Source organism: Aotus nancymaae, unplaced genomic scaffold (genome assembly GCF_030222135.1).
Source record: "Aotus nancymaae isolate 86718 unplaced genomic scaffold, 86718_ANA_hifiasm-v0.15.2.pri h1tg000011l, whole genome shotgun sequence".
Lineage (NCBI taxonomy): Eukaryota > Metazoa > Chordata > Mammalia > Primates > Aotidae > Aotus > Aotus nancymaae.
The window spans coordinates 47,089,252-47,105,767 of record NW_026988422.1 but is presented as its reverse complement, the minus strand read 5'-3'; positions in this window follow the sequence as shown (position 1 = coordinate 47,105,767).

Sequence of the window (16,516 nt, the reverse complement as noted above, 5' to 3'; positions counted from 1 at the left end):
TTGTTGGATTCAGTTAGCTAGTATTTTGTCAGGGATTTTTGCATCTGTGTTCATCAGAGATATTGGTCTATAGTTTTCTTTTTTGGTTATGTACTTTCCTGGTTTTGGCATTAGGGTGATACTGGCTTCATAGAATGATTTAGGGAGGATTCCTTCCTTCTCTGTCTTAGGGAATAGTGTTAGTAGGATTGGTACCAATTCTTCTTTGAATGTCTGGTAGGATTTTACTGTGAATCTGTATGGTCCTGGACTTTTTTTTTTTTGGTCATTTTTAAATTACCATTTCAATCTTGCTGCTTGTTACTGGTCTGTTCAGGGTATCTAATTCTTTCTGGTTTAAGCTAGGAGGGTTGTGTCTTTCTCAGAATTTATCCATCTTCTCTAGGTTATCTAGTTTTGTGTGAGTAAAGGTGTTCATAGTAGCGCTGAATGATCTTTCGTATTTCTGTGGTATCAGTTGCAATATCTCCCATTTCATTTCTTACCGAACTTATTTGGATTTTCTCTCTTCTTGCCTTGGTTAATCTTGCTAATGGCCTATCAGTTTTACTTCTCTTTTCAAAGAAACAACTTTTTGTTTAATTTATATTTAATTTATATATAATTTAATATAATTTATGTAGATATACATATATATATTTCAATTTCATTTAGTTCTGCTCTGCTCTTGGTTATTTCCTTTCTTCTGCTGGGTTTGGCTCTGGTTTGTTCTTGCTTCTCTAGTTCCTTCGATTGTGACCTTAGATTGTCTGTTTATACCCTTTCGGACTTTTTGATTTGGGGCTATGAACTTTCCTCTTAGCACTGCCTTTGCTGTATCCCAGAGGTTTTGATAGGTTGTGTCACTATTGCTGTTCAGTTTGAAGAATTTTTAAATTTCCAGCTTGATTTCATTGTTCACCCAATGATCATTCAGGAGCAGGTTATTTAATTTCCATGTATTTGCATGGTTTTGAAGGTTCCTTTTGGAATTGATTTCCAGTTTTATTCCGCTGTGGTCTGAAAAAGTGCTTTATATGATTTCAATTTTCTTAAATTTTTTGAGGCTTGTTTGTTGCCTATTATTCGCTCTATCTTGGAGAATGTTCCATGAACTGATGAATAGAATGTATATTCTATAGTTGTTGGGTAGAATACTCTGTGAATATCTGTTAAATCATTTTGTTTTAGGGTGGAGTTGAAATCCATTGTTTCTTTGCTGGCTTTCTGTCTTGATGGCCTGTCTAGTGCTGTCAGTGGAGTATTGAAGTCCCTCACTATTATTGTGTTGCTGTTACCTCATTTCTTAGGTCTATTAATAATTGTTTTATAAATTTGGGAGCTCCAGTGTTAGGTACATATATACTTAGGATTGTGATATTTTCCTGTTGGACAAGGCCTTTTATCGTTAGATAATGTTCCTCTTTGTCTCTTTTAACTGCTGTTGCTTTAAAGTTTCGTCTGTTGTAAAAATAGCTACTCCTGCTCGCTTTTGGTGTCCATTTGCATGGAATGTATTTTTCCACTCCTTTATCTTAAGTTTATGTGAGTTCTTATGTGTTAGGTGAGTCTCTTGAAAGCAGTAGATAGTTGGTTGGTGAATCCTTATCCATTCTGCCATCCTGTATCTTTTAAGTGGAGCATTTAGGCCATTTACATTCAACGTTAGTATCGTGATGTGAGGTACTATTCCATTCATCATGCTATTTGTTGCCCGTATGCCTTTTTATTCTTTAATTGTATTTTTGTTTTATAGGTCCTATGTGATTTATGCTTTAAAGAGGTTCTGTTCTGATGTGTTTCCAGATTCGTTTAAAGATTTAGAGCTCCTTTTAGCAGTTCTTGTAGTGCTGGCTTGGTAGTGGGGAATTCTCTCAGCATTTGTTTAGCTAAAAAAGACTATCTTTCCTTCATTTATGAAGCTTAGTTTTGCTAGATACAAAATTCTTGGCTGATAATTGCTTTGTTTAAGGAGGCTGAAGATAGGGCCCCGATCCCTTCTAGCTTGTAGGGTTTCTGCTGAGAAATCTGCTGTTCATCTGACAGGTTTTCCTTTACAGGTTACCTGATGCTTTTGCCTCACAGCTCTTAACATTCTTTGTTTTGACTTTAGATAAACTGATGAGTATGTGCATAGGTGATGATCTTTTTGTGATGAATTTCCCAGGTGTTCATTGAGCTTCTTGTATTTGGATGTCTGGGTCTGTAGCAAGACTGGGGAAGTTTTCCTCCATTATTTTCTCAAATAAGTTTTCCAAAATTTTAGATTTCTCTTCTTCCTCAGGAATGCCAATTATTCTTAGGTTTGGTCATTTTACATAATCTCAGACTTCCTGGAGGCTTTGTTCTTATTTTTGTATTATTTTTTCTTTGTCTTTGTTGGATTGGGTTAATTCAAAAACCTTGTCTTCAAGCTCTGTGGTTTTCTTCTGCTTGTTCAATTCTATTGCTGAGACTTTCCAAAGCATTTTTTTTTTTTTGCATTTCTATATGTGCATCCATTGTCTCTTGAAGTTTTGATTTTTTAAAAAAACTTATGCTATCTATTTCACTGAAGATCTCTCTCCTCATTTCTTGTATCATGTTTTTGATTTCCTTGAATTGGGCTTCACTTTTCTCTAGTGCCTCCTTGATTAGCTTAACAACTGATCTTCTGAATTCTTTTTCAGATAAATCAGAGATTTCTTCTTGGTTTGGATCCATTGCTGGTGAGTTAGTGTGATTTTCGAGGGGAGTGAAAGAGCCTTGTTTTGTCATGTCATCAGGGTTGGTTTTCTGGTTCCTTCTCATTTGGGTAGGCTCTGTCAGAGGGAAGGTCTAGCACCGAAGGTTGTTGTTCAGATTCTTCTGTCCTACGAGGTGTTCCCTTGATGTAGTATTCTCTCACTTTTCCTAGGGGTGTGTCTTCCTGAGGGCCAAGCTGTAGTGATTGCTGTCTCGCTTCTGGATCTAGCCACCAGCATGTCTACCAGGCTCTGGGTTGGTACTGGGGGTTGTCTGCACAGAGTTTTGTGGGTCTCTCAGCTGTGGCGTCCTATCTGTGGGTCTCCCAGCTGTGGATACCAGCACCTGCTCTTGTGGAGGTGGCAGAGGGATGAAATGGACTCTGCGAGGGTCCTTAGCTTTGGTTGATTATATACTGTTTTTGTGCTGGTCAGCCTCCCACCAGAAGGTGGTGCTTTCAAGAGAGTATCAGGTGTGGTAATATGGGGAGGATCAGATGGTGGGCAGGGCCCTAAAACTCCCAAGAGTATATGCCTTTTGTCTTCAGCTTCCAGGGTGGGTAGGGAAGGACCATCAGGTGGGGGCAGGGCCAGGCGTGTCTGAGCTCAGTCTCTCCTTGGGTAAGTCTTCCTGAGACTGGTGTGGTTCCCAGTTCAGTGGAGTTATGTTCCCAGGAGGATTATGGCTCCCTCTGCTGTGTCATGCAGGTCGTCAGGGAGGTAGGGGAAAGCTGGCAACCACAGCCCTCACCCAGCTCTCACACAATCCAAAAGGTTGATCTCACTTCCACCGTGCTCCTTGCAACAGCACTGAGTCTGTTTCTAGGCAGTGGGTAAGCAGGGCTGAGAACTTGCCCCAGGCTACCAGCCTCCCAGCTGCAAAAGCAAGTAGGACTTTCATACTTCCCTGCCTGTGGAGTCCACACATAGGATTCATGCCCACCCCGAATTCTAGCCAGGAGACTTCTCGTTTGGTTGGAATTGTTACAAAGTTCAACTTGGGGTTTCCTTCTCCCTGTGGCCTTTTCCTAGTGCCTCTGGCAGCCCTCCCCAAGTACCCCTATGAGGCAAGGCAGAAATTGCTTCCTAGGGGAACCAGAAAACTTACAGTCCTTTTCCCGTTGCTTCCTCTACCCCTGTATTTTGCTCTGCTTTCTAAATGGACTTAGCTCCAGGTACGGTCGGTATCTTCTCCCATAATCTAGACCTTCAGGTTCCCCAGTAAGGGTGTGTGTTTGGGGGTAGATGATCCCCCTTTTCCACTTCCACAGTTTGGGCACTCACAGTATTTGGTGTGTCTCTTGGGTCCTGTGGGAGCAATACACTTCCTCCACAGGGCCTGTGGGCTCCCTCGGCTTTCCTGACATATTCCTGCAGTAGTTCTGGAGCAAAAGTTTATGACACGAGACCCCACATGCTCCTCTGTCTGTCTGAGTGGGAACTGCAATCTAGTCCTGCCTCCTGTCCTTCATGATCCTCCCTATTCTCAAGATTATAAAAATGTCTATCTCTCTCATCGTTATTTAAAAACATGTATATTTTTAGCACAAAATATATTACATGGTTAAAAAGTCAAATACTATATCAAGAGTTACAATAAAAAATGGCATTCTCTTGCTCAACCCTCCCCTCTCCTCCAGGTACAGCTATCCTGAGGTAACCATTTTCAATTCTTTTTGGCTGTTTCTTTTGGAATTTACTTTTCCATTCCCAAGTTATATGCCTATACTACTATTTATCAATTTGTAAATTTTAGGCTTTATTTGTTGATGTCCTATTATGAAAGACGAGGGAGCAGTATAGCCTAAGGCCTGGTGATAGAATAAGTCACCAGCCCATTTTCCCTTTCCCCATCCTTCAAATGCAGTTACCCTGATGCTCCAGTTTAGATTTGCTGCTCTTTAGGCCTACAATACAGCTATTATTTCTGGACTTTCCTGCACTGGAGCCCTGGTACTTCTATTAGATAGTTTCTTCTTCCTTTATATATTTCGTTGTTTACATTATGTGGTAGCTTCCTGAGAAAGGGTGTATGGAGTACACAGTTTTTGAGATCTCGCATGTCTGTATTTTTTTAAATTCTACTTTCATACTTGATTGAAAGTTTGGTTGGGTATAGAATTTGGAGATAAAAATCACTGTCATTAGAATCTGAAGGCATTGCTCCATAATAATATGAAGAAGCTATGATGGGCACAAAAATTATGCGTTCACCAATTTATTTCATCTTCGTGGATAAGCAGGGCAACTTTATTCCCTAGCCTTATTTGCAGTGAGGTCAGGGCCATAAGACTTAGTTATGGCCAATGTTATATGGGTGAAAGTGATGTACCCATTTTCAGGTTTATGCAATTCTTCACTCTCTTTCCCTTCCATGGTGGTTTTCTAGGTCATAGCTTGAAGATGGTAGCACTATAAGACAGGTCCCCTGTCTCTCTCTTTTTTTTTTTTGAGATGGAGACTCACTCTTTCACCAGTCAGGAGTGCAGTGGCCTGATCTCGCCTCACTGCAACCTCTGCTTCCTGGGTTCAAGCAATTCTCCTGTCTCAGCCTCCTGAGTAGCTAGGACTACAGGCGCTTACCATCATGCCTAGCTAATTTTTGTATTTTTAGTAGAGACGGGGTTTCACCATGTTGACCAGGATGGTCTTGATCTCTTGACCTCGTGATCTACCCACCTTGGCCTCCCAAAGTGCTGGGATTACAGGAGTGAGCCACCGTGCTAGGCCAGGTCTTTGGTCTCTTAATGATTGTTTAATGAAATTGATGAAGGAGAGATCCATTTTAGTGCCTTGTCATTCTGCTTGCCTTATAACATTGATTTTCAAGGTAGCAGCAATTTTCCTAAAGACTTGTAAGCCTATTACATGGCTATCTTCAATAACATGCCTGGGGCACATTCATAAGTTCTTATTCTTATTAAACTGACATTGGCTTCAAAGTTCATTTTTATTTACTATTTTTGATTCCCTAAGGCCAATGTGAGTCAATGTGAGTCAAATTTCTTCCTTTCATAATATTTTTTTAGGCTGCTTATGATTTGATTCACTGCATGGAGGCATTTGAATGCACAGTCATGGGATCATAAACTGTCAGGGCTGGAAAGGGCATTGAAGATGCTTTCATCCAGCCCCCTTGCTTTTCAGATAAAGACATCGTGGCCCAAAGATGGGTGGTGGTTGATTTTCCTACAGTCAACAATCCACCTGGCAGTAATTGTTAGTGTTCAGAGATAATAAGTAATCATGTTCCTTTCTTTGCACTGAGCTTGGAACTAATAGAAAAATAAGATGCAAGAATCTGACAGGAGGAGATAAACATACTGGCTTTCTTATTGAATAAAGTTAAGTGAGAGAGTGTAACTTGATATGTAGTCAAATGGCCTTTGCCCTGAATTGAAGCTACATATTTGACAGACACTGGTGGTTATCTACCCTATGGCTATTCCCTGCTTTTATCCCTCGCCAGCAGCGCTGGTCTCCAACTATAGAGGCTGAAAATGCCTGGTACTGTCATTCTCAGCCTTCCTTGATATCTAGATCATGTGATTAAAGAGGAAATCTGCAGGAAACTTCTGTAAGACTTTTCATCTGTTGAAAGAGAAATGCTTGGAACAAGATACCTTCCTCTCTGATTCCCTTTCTTTTTTGCTTTAGCCATTGCTGTTTCGGGACACTAAGGTTGGAGGTGGGGAGGCATGTCAACATGCTGAGGATGGCAGAAGAGACAAAAGGAAAGCATTTGGGTCCTTGATGACATTGTGGAGCAGCAACACCAATGCCAGATCCCGCTGACTCTGGGCTTCTTGTTACTTAAACTAAAGTAAGTTTATGCCCCCTCAGTGGCTTGCACCTGTAACTTGCACCCAAAACAGTCCTCACGGATAAATCTTCCTGAATTCTAAAATCTCCAAGATGTTAAGTCACCATGTTTATTTTCCAATCTCACCACTCAGATAAGAGACTCAGGGTGGAAGTGTAGAGTAGAGAGAGAGGCCACATGTGTCCTGCCCAGACCTTGCCCTCTTGCCTGCCATGGAGAAGTGAGAATGGGAGGTAAACACCCCGATCCCAGCCAATCCTAATCAAAATATTGGGAAAAAAATTAGATGGGAGTCTAAAAATAAAAGGGTCTTGTAATTTTTTGAACTGAGAAATTAGATCTATGATTTTATGTGATGAACGGAGTTGAACTGAGTGTGTGTGTGTGTGTGTGTGTGTGTATGTGTTCCAATAGTATTTCTATTCATGCTCTTGACCCAGTCTGCTGAAGGCCTTATCTATCTTTAAGGCAGTTCAGAAAATAGAGCATTAATAAGTGTTAGGCATGCCTGAAATGTGTATCTTGTTTCCAGAGCCCCGGACATGAACAATGCAAAAAGGAAGAATCTAGTTACTACCTCTTTGAGGCACAGTAATTTCATTATGAAGTTTCCTTCTTTACTTTTGCCCCTGAGGGGAGAGGATTATTAAAATTAGATCATTGCCCATTGGGCTGTCAGAAGAGCCCAAACTCCTTTATCCAAAGAAAGCTACAGAATGGCAGAAGTGATGGAAGCAAATAGCTGGCTGTCAATCAAATCTAATTTCCATACTCTCCACATTTCTTTGATGAGCTATTTCAAACTGCAAAGAGGGAAACTGTTTGTTTTTTTTCCTCCTGAAGTTAGTGTCATAACACCCAACCAAACAGAGCAAAATGCCAAGAAGCAGATGACCATTCTCAAGGAGGAATTGGTTCAAATTGGTGGTGGGGTGAAAGTGATCAGGTTTAATGTCCTGTGATGGGAAAGAAGATAATAGGGAAGCGGGTGCTGACCCTGCTGCCTAAGCCTAAGGCTTCCAGGATCCCTTATTGCCTGGGTAACCTCATACCCCCATGTGTGGGTCCCACACTGCACCAACACAAAGCTCTTGGCATTTCATGATGGCACCTGCAGTGGCCCACTGAGTTCTCATTTAGATATGGGAAGGCAAGTCTTTTTGGATTGATCATGTGCTGTTCTGGAAATATCTGCCAAACTTTAATGGAGACTGACAAATATATGAGTCAGGAGAAAATGAGTATATGTGGTATTTAGTGTTCTCCACAATCATTTAGTCAGTCATTTCCTTAAGTGTTTATTGGCTACTACATGCAGGCATAGGGGATGTAAGAGTGGGCAGGAGAGTCATGGCGGGCATGGCTACTTGGAGCTAATGGTCTAATAGGGGCTAGAGACAAATGAACTGTCACTGATAATGCAATGTGACAGGAACTGCAGGAGGGGAGGTACTTGGCATGATGAGAGCACATGGCATGGGTGCCCACCTCAGACTTGGAGGATCAGGATCATGGCAGGCTTCTCGAAAGAAGCAGCAGCTAAACCAAGTCCTAGATGATGAGCAGGGGCAAAGCAGAAGCAGGAGTTGGGGAGATGAAAGGGCAAGTGTGAAGGCAGAGGAGAGGCATCAGTAAAAGTGTCTTCCAGGGCTCTGAATTAGAAAGGCTGGGTCAGTCACAAGGCATGTGGGAGATAGAACCATAGGATTGTGTGTGTGTGTGTGTGTGTGTGTGTGTGTGTGTGTGTGTGTGTGGTGGAGGTGGAATATGGGACAGGGAGGTGTCTAGAATGAATCAGGTGCTATTGTTTACCGAGATGAAAAACATAGGATGAATAGGGTAGAAAAGAGCCTGGGGAGAAAGATAATGAACGTTGTTTGGGATATAATGAGGCTGCACTGTTTCTGTGACATCCAAATAAGGAGATCAGGTAAATAGTGAGGAAATCAATGAATGGTGTTAGATGTTAATGTGCTTAATATTCAGGCTGGGAGAGAGATCCAAGATGGCTGATCACTAGCAGCTCCGGCTCGTATCTCCCAGTGAAAGCGCAGAGAATGAGAGGACACCACACTTTCAGACGAATTTTTGTTGCTTATGGACCAAGAGATTCCCAGCGGAGGAGCCCCACGGGTCACCAGAGCGACTCTTGTGGCTGGCGAGGTGGTTTTGCTGGTGCCTCAGCGCGGCAGTTCTTGGTGCAGAGTCCGGAGATTCCCGGGCAGAAAAGCACCATCAATCTTAACATCGCTGTTTTGGCCAGCGCAGTGGATTGCTCAGATTTCGGCCCTGGGAATCAACAAGTTGGACGTCTGCTCAGAGACCTAGTTAGAAAGTCGGTAATTACAAAGACGACAGAGGGATAAATATATAATGAAGGGAAGAAACCAGCCTAAAAAGGCAGAGAATACTCAAAATCAGAATGCCTCTCCCTCTACAGGGGATCGCAATTCCTCATCAGTAACGGAACAAGGCTTAATGGAGAACGAGTGTGTTCCAATAACAGAAGCAGGTTTCAAAAGGTGGGTGGTAAGAAACTTCTGTGAATTAAAAGAACTTGTTCTAACCCAATGCAAAGAAACTAAGAACCTTGAGAAAAGGTTTGACGAAATGTTAACGAGAATGGACAATTTGGAGAGGAATATAAGTGAAGTGATGGAGCTGAAAAACACAACACGAGAACTTCGCGAAGCATGCACAAGTTTAAACAGTCGAATTGATCATGCAGAAGAAAGGATATCAGAAGTCGAGAACCAGCTCAGTGAAATGAAACGAGAAGACAAGATTGGAGAAAAAAGGATAAAAAGGAATGAGCAAAGTCTCCAGGAAATATGGGACTATGTGAAAAGACCTAATTTACGTTTGATAGGTGTACCTGAATGTGACGAAGAGAATGAATCCAAGTTGGAAAATACTCTTCAGGATATCATTCAGGAAAACTTTCCCAACCTAGCAAGGCAGGGTAATATTCAACTCCAGATAATACAGAGAACACCACAAAGATATTCTTCAAGAAGACCAACCCCAAGGCACATAATCGCCAGATTTATTAGGGTTGAAATGAAGGAGAAAATACTAAGGGCAGCCAGAGAGAAAGGTCAGGTTACCCATAAAGGGAAACCTATCAGACTTACAGCAGATCTCTCAGTAGAAACCCTACAAGCCAGAAAAGAGTGGGGACCAATATTTAACATCCTTAAAGAAAAGAACTTTCAACCCAGAATTTCCTATCCAGCCACGCTAAGCTTCACAAGCAAAGGAAAAATTAAATCTTTTGCAAACAAACAAGTACTTAGAGACTTCACCACCACCAGGCCTGCTTTACAAGAGCTTCTGAAAGAAGCACTATACATATAAAGGAACAACCAATATCAGCCTTTCCAAAAATATATCAAAAAGCAAAGAACATTAACACAATGAAAAATTTACACCAACTAATGGGCAAAACAGCCAGCTAGCATCAAATGGCAGTATCAAACTTATATATATTCTAATTGGATAAAAAGTCAAAACCCATCGGTATGCTGCATCCAAACCCATCTCACATGCAACGATACACAAAGACTCAAAACAAAGAGAAGCAGGAAGATTTACCAACCAAACAGAGAGTAAAAATAAACAAATAAATAAAAAGCAGGAGATGCAGTTCTCGCCTCTGATAAAGTAGACTTTAAAGCAACAAAGATCAAAAGAGGCAAAGAAGGACATTACATAATGGCAAAAGGATCAATGTAACAAGAAGAACTAACGATTCTATATATCAATGAGACAGAAAATTAACAAGGACATCCAGGACTTGAACTCAGACCCAGAACAAGTAAACTTAATAAACATTTATAGAACTCTCCACTTCAAATACACAAAACACACATTACCACCTCACACCTATTCCAAAAGTGACTACATAATTGGAAGTAAATCACTCCTCAGTAATCACATAGCATTTCATAGGTTTAAATGAAATATTGGTTGGCTGCTTGTTTGTTATTTTCTTCCCTTATTCCTTCCTGTCTACATCATTAAGTATAATTATTGGTATAAAAGAGGTTTTCAATACCCATTACTAAACTGCATTCTAGCCTGGGCAAGAAAGCAATACTCCCATTCTCTCTCTCTCTTTCTCTTTCTTTTTCTTCCTCTTCTTCATTCTTTTTTTTCCTTTTTTCTTTAAAAAAAAAAAATATTCAGGCTGTTTCAGCTTTCTGTCCTGGGTCTAGTTTGTTTCCTATCCATGGCTTGTTAACCCAGAATCTTGGGTTTAAGGCTTATACATTACCAAGCTCTTAAGTCTCAAACTATATCTCTAATCTTTCACCAGCATTTTGCAAAGGTGGGCCACTGACTCCAAGAGACACTCAGGACCCACGAGCCACAGACAGAAATGGGTTTTATATCAGTTGTTAAAATGCTTCTGTTTGGTACCCTCACAGCTGTGATGGCGTCAAGATCTTATGTTGTATTTTCCTTCCCCTCAGCCTTTGCATGTCTAGCCTGGGTTGCAATTTTTTTCAATCCTACTCTTCATTATAAAAGTCCTCTATCTTCTTGATTATATTAGTGTTTTTTTTTTTCTGGACCTGATTACCATTCTGGTTTCATTGTTCATGAAATGTCAGGGTCATCTCTGCGTCGGAGAAATTTCTATCTGTAAATCACTCCGATGCAGGCTCTTCAGTGTTGTTAAGGTAAGAAGCAGTGATTGAGTGAGGCAAACAGGCATATTTCTAAAGATTGAGACTCTCAAATCAAGTAATTTGGTTCAGCAGATCAGAAATCATGGTTCTGGGTAAATGAGCATTTTGATAAGTTTAGAAAAAAAATTCTCCTTTATGGACTTGCTGCTTTAAGCTTTGAAATTTCACAGGCATCAGCTGCATGGTCTCAGCCGGCGAGGACTCATATTTCTATAAGGTTGATCAAATGATCCCCTCACTTTAGGCCAAGGTTTCTCACTGAAGCAGTATAACATAGTGACTAAAGCAGCCTGATACAGTACAAATCAGTCAGCCAGAGCGATATTTGAATCCCAGCTCCATCGCTGATTAGCTGGAAGGCCATAGTTAATGTGTTTAACTTGTCAGGAGGGGTAGATAATAAACACTTCATAAATTTGTGGTGGTTATTGTTTTAAGAATTAATAGATGTGCTACTTGAACAGGGTCTAGAAGGAGCTCAAATAATTACTTCTTGCCACTGGGGAGCATCAGCACTGTGCAATATGGTAGCCACCACATGTAGCTCTTGAAATGTGGCTATTTTGAAAGAGATATGTGGCAAATTATGTGTGCTATCAATGCCGACTGGATTCTTTTACCCAGGCTAGAGGAGTACAGTAGTGTGATCACAGCTTACTACAGCCACGATCTCCTGGGTTCAAGGGATCCTCCCACCTCAGCCTCCCAAATAGCTGGGACTACAAGTGTGGGCCACCACGCCCAGCTAATTTTTGTATTTTTTTTTGTAGAGATAGGGTTTTGTCATGTTGCCCAGGCTGGTCTCAAACTCCTGAGCTCAAGCGATCCTCCCACGTTGGCCTCCCAAAGTGCTAGGATTACAGATGTAAGCCACTGCACCCAGCGAATGCCAACCAGATTCTAAAGATTTAATATAAAAAAAAAAGTCAAAAAAGTATAAAATATTTGATCGATAACTTTTTATGTTGATTACATGTTGAAAAATGGACATTTTAGGTAGTGTTGGGTTAAATAAAATCTATTTTATTTCTAGCACTTATCATACTAGGATTATTTAAATTAATTTATCTGTTTTTTAAACTTTTTAATTGTGACTACTAGAAAATTTAACATTGCATATGTGACTTGAATTCTATCTTTATTGGATACCTCTCCTTTAGATATAAAACTTACCATGAAGGGCTTTCAATATCTGAAGTTGTAGGCAAAGTACTCTCTTAGGTCACCATAGCAACTTCCTCAATCAGTCCGTTTGCCCCATAGTGTCTGCCCACTGTGCCCACGGGACCTTTCAGAGTACCCAATCTGCATCTGACCTGCTGCTACCATTCTCAGCCCTGTCCCTTCCTGAACATACTCTGTGCTCAATCATGATGAAAGAAAAAGTCATCACACCCTCATTCATGTCTTCAGTTGTTCACTCAACAGTTTTTGATAATTAACTGTGAGCCAGGCAGTTGAGAAATAGCAGGCATTGGAGAAATAGCAGTGAACAAGACTGACAAAGCTCTTGCTGTCTATGTGGTCTCTTCTGCCTGGAATACATTTTCTTTCACACTCTCTCTCTCTCCTGCTAGCCCCACAATAACTAACTGGAATCACTTCTCAAGGAAGTCTCTCCTGACAACACTGATCCCCACACCTCTTTTTCTTTTCTTCTTCTTTTTTTTTTTTTGGAGACAAATTCTTGCTCTGTCGCCCAGGCTGGAGTGCAGTAGTGTGATCTTGGCTCACTGCAACCTCTGCTTCCTGGGTTCAAGCAATTCTCCTGCCTCAGCCTCCCTAGTAGCTGGGATTATAGGTACCCACCACCATGCCTGGCTAATTTTTGTATTTTTAGTAGAGACAGAGTTTACCACGTTGGCCAGGCTGGTCTTGAACTCCTGACCTCAGGTGATTTGCCCACCTGGGACTCCCAAAGTACTGGGATTAAGGGCGTGAGCCACCATGCTCAGCCCCCACACCTTAGTCTAAGTTCCCATAGCCTTTTATTTTTATCATAGCACTTATCACATTTACTGTTATATCAACTTTCAAAAGTTAAATTTTTTATTTTGAGAAAATCATAGATTCATATGTGGTTATAAGAATATAGAGAGACCCCTTATACCTCTTTCCCAGTATCCCTCAACAACATCTTGAAAAACTATTATCTAATATCACAATGAGGGTATTGGGATTGATACAATGATTGATCTCGTTCAGATTTCTCATTTTACTTGTATTTGTGTGCACCTGTGTGTTTAGTTCCATGCAATTTTATCTTTCTTTTGTGTATCCACCACTACTGTCAAGAGACAGAACATTTCCCACTGTGCACAGTGGCTCACACCTGTAATCCCAGCACTTTAGGAGGCCGAGGTGGGTGGATCACCTGAGGTCAGGAGTTTGAGACCAGCCTGGCTGACATGGTAAAACCCTGTCTCTACTAAAAATAGAAAAAATTAGCCAGGCATGGTGGGATGCGCCTGTAATCCCAGCTACTCAGGAGGCTGAGACAGGAGAATTGCTTGAATCCCAGAGGCGGAGGTTGCAGTGAGCCGAGATCCTGCCACTGCACTCCAGCCTGGGTGACAGAGTGAGACTCTGTCTCAAAGAAAAAAAAAAAAAAAAAAAGACAGTACATTTCCATCAGCATAAAAATCCTTCATGTCTTCCTTTACCATAACACTTCCTCCCCACCCCGACCCTTCTGAACCCCAGCAACCTGTAATCTATTTTCCATTTCTATAGCTTTGTTATTTCAATAATGCTACATAAATGGAATCATACAGTATGTACCCTTTCAGGATTGACTTTTTTCCACTCAGCATAATTCTCTGGAGATTCATCTAACTTGTGTGATTGTTCCCTTTTATTGGTGACTAATACTCCATGTTACAGATGCACCACAGTCTGTTTAACCATGCACCTGTTGAAGGGCCCTGGAATTATTTCCAGTTTGGGGCTATTATGAATAAAGCTGCTTTGAACATATATAGGTTTTTATATGAACATAAATTTTCATTTATCTGGGGTAAATGACCAAGAATGCAGTTTTTAGGTCCTCTATATGTTAGTTAATTTTTCATCATCATTAGACAATTGACACTTTGAGGACAGCTTGTTAGCTTTGTTCATATGTGCATCACATGTTCTTTGTATGCATCTGACATATGGTAACACTCGATGATACTCTTGATACAATACAAAATCCCAGAAAGAAGGAAGGAGGGAGGGAGTAGGAAAAGGGAAGGAAAAAGGGAAGAAATCTTTCAGTACTGTCAGTTGTTAGCTCACCTTCCACCCACCACCCCTCAACATCATGAACCCAGTGACCCCGGTGTGAGACAGTAGTTGCTTAATACCTGTTAAGTTTGTTAAATGATAAAACAAACCCTGTGGCGAGTAGAACAGCTCTCCTCTCCCCTTCTCCATCCTCCCGTCACTGGTGCTTAGGGATGGACACACACAGACACGTGTGCATACTCAGTGGCCAGGAACCTAGGACTCTTTTCTGGAGCAAAGTGAAATGCTAACAAATGAGGTGCTGTTGCTTCAAAGCTTAGCTAACAACCACCTTGGCCTTGCCTGTGTGACTGCCTGGGAATTATAAATGAAGGGTTTGGGGACCCAGCAGCTTTGTGGACTCATTCCAATGAGAAAACAGGATGCACTTGAAATAAAGAATGTTTCTTTGTGACTCATTCAACTCTGCTCTGTTCCTCTCTATTAGGCATGTGTCTGCCATGCCCTGTAAAGCTATGACATTCAAAAGTGGAAGAGTCAGGTGGAAGTAAAAACATTTCACTTCAGCGCCTAAACCATGCGCCCCTTAATTTGAAATAAATCTGTGGCAACTGACAGATACTTCTTTCAGACGGTTATGGAGAAAGGCTTGACTTGTCCTAGTAAATCAGACACAGGAGTCATTATTTTTGGTCTCGTTAAAAAAATGTTGCCATAGCAACTGCACCATCATCTCGGGCAAATGTTATCTCTTTAAGTCAATAACATGAGGAGCTGACCCACAAATACTCAGTGCTTTGAAAGGAAGAGATGGCTTTTCAACAAAATGTATTTTTTCCAAGTCTTCACTATTCATCTTCATTTGTATGCCCAGATTTCCTCCCCTCTCCCCTGTGGAAAATAAGCACTATTAAAAGCAACATACCACTTTATAAGATTCAAGGCTGACCTTTCTTTTATCATTAATTCTATTAGTTCCTTGAAACTCATAGCCTCATTTGAGGCTTTTTTTTCACCCATGGGAAGCATAATGCTAATTAATTTGACCCTAGGGCAGAGCTTTGTGTATTTTGAGGATCCAGTGGTGAAAAACATATTAGAGCATGTACATCTTTTCTAAACTCTTAGGAGTCGTGTAAAGTGATGCAGTCAACAGCTTAGCTCCTGTGGGCCCTGATTTCATACCTGGGCAAGACGGTGGGGGCTCAGTGAGCACTGTTTGGCTTAGTTGGTTTGACTCCATATTTGGTCAGCACTGAAATTGAGTGTTTATGAAGATTTATTAGTATATTGAAATTTACAATGGTGATAAAGCTTCTACCCTCAAAATGTGAGATTTGGACTTTAAAAATGAAGCCTAAAAATTAAGATCTGAAAACATGTTGTCAATTTTAGTGTCAGATTAAAGCACCCTGTGTTGGCTGGGAAAGCAAGGTTGAGGCTTACCCATGTCCTAGTTTCATAAGGCTGGTGAGGTCTCATAGTCCCCAAAGACTTTGCTTCTTCTCTTCTCAGACTCAAATTTTGCTTTTTCATATCTAATATTTTTGAAATCAGGATATGTCTAATAATTGCTGGTGTGATATAATTTTTTATTGGCAGCTTTTTAGTTCCTAGTGGTACACATGATAATGATGCATTTCCAGGGAAGGAAAGAGAAAACAATTATTGCCTGCTTATCATGTATCAAGCCCTGTAATAAGTAATTTATAGACATTATTTTGTAGTATCCTCACATGACCCCTACGATGGAGACATTTTCAATTTTGTAGGAAGCTGAGATCCAGGTGGGTTACTAGACTTGTCCAAGATCATAAGCAGATGAGTGTCAGCATCAAGATTTCAGCACCAACGTGGCCAACTTTATGTTTGTGTAACCTTCTGCACTCTCTCTCTGACTTGTCCTCAGCTTCTTGTACTCAGAAAATAGTTTATAAATCTTAAATTCTGGAGCTGGGAAGGGCCTTAGGAGTCACAGGGTCCAGCCCCACTGTGTTACAGGTGAAGAAACTGAGGCTCAGAGAAGTGAATTGCTCAAGGTAGCCCCCAAAGAGATTGTGCCACTGAGA